This window comes from Tupaia chinensis, unplaced genomic scaffold (assembly GCF_000334495.1).
Source record: "Tupaia chinensis unplaced genomic scaffold, TupChi_1.0 Scaffold000548_1, whole genome shotgun sequence".
NCBI lineage: Eukaryota > Metazoa > Chordata > Mammalia > Scandentia > Tupaiidae > Tupaia > Tupaia belangeri.
Window position 1 is genome coordinate 164769 of NW_006160060.1, and position 585 is coordinate 165353.

Sequence of the window (585 nt, forward strand, 5' to 3'; positions counted from 1 at the left end):
CTCCAACTGGGGCTCTGTTGAGGCCGCAAGAGGGCTCACATCTCCAAAAGACCCGGTAGGCCTGCGGAGCTGGCTTTGAACCAAGGCTGGCACACACATCCTGCCTCCAGGAGGGAGGTCAGGGCTGGGCCTGAGCGGCATCACGTGTGCACACACCTGAGAAAGTGCTCCATTTGCATAACACTAAGCCTCACAAGGGATCCTTCCAAGAATAGTGGGCAGGTCCTAAGATAGTTCTCAGCTTGCAGTTGAAAGAGAAGAAAGTGCTTTTGGTGGATTCCTTTCAAACCCCAATACGCAGCGCCGACCAGCTGTGAGAGCTCCAATTACAGGCTCAAAGATAGCCACAGAGAAGCTTCTGTCCTGGCTCCAGATGGAAGCGCAGTGCCCCAGACCCAGAAACCACACTGGAATGTGACCTTGGGGATTCGCTCTCCACCAGGCCTGTCCACCACATCACGCCCGTCTCTGGGCGTCCCTGAGCTTCAAACCTCGCTCTCCACACGGCTCTGGTTTGGAGCACTAAAACACAGGAGCTGGAGCTGGGGCTCCCCCTAGGTCCACCCTGACCCCCGGAGACCCTCC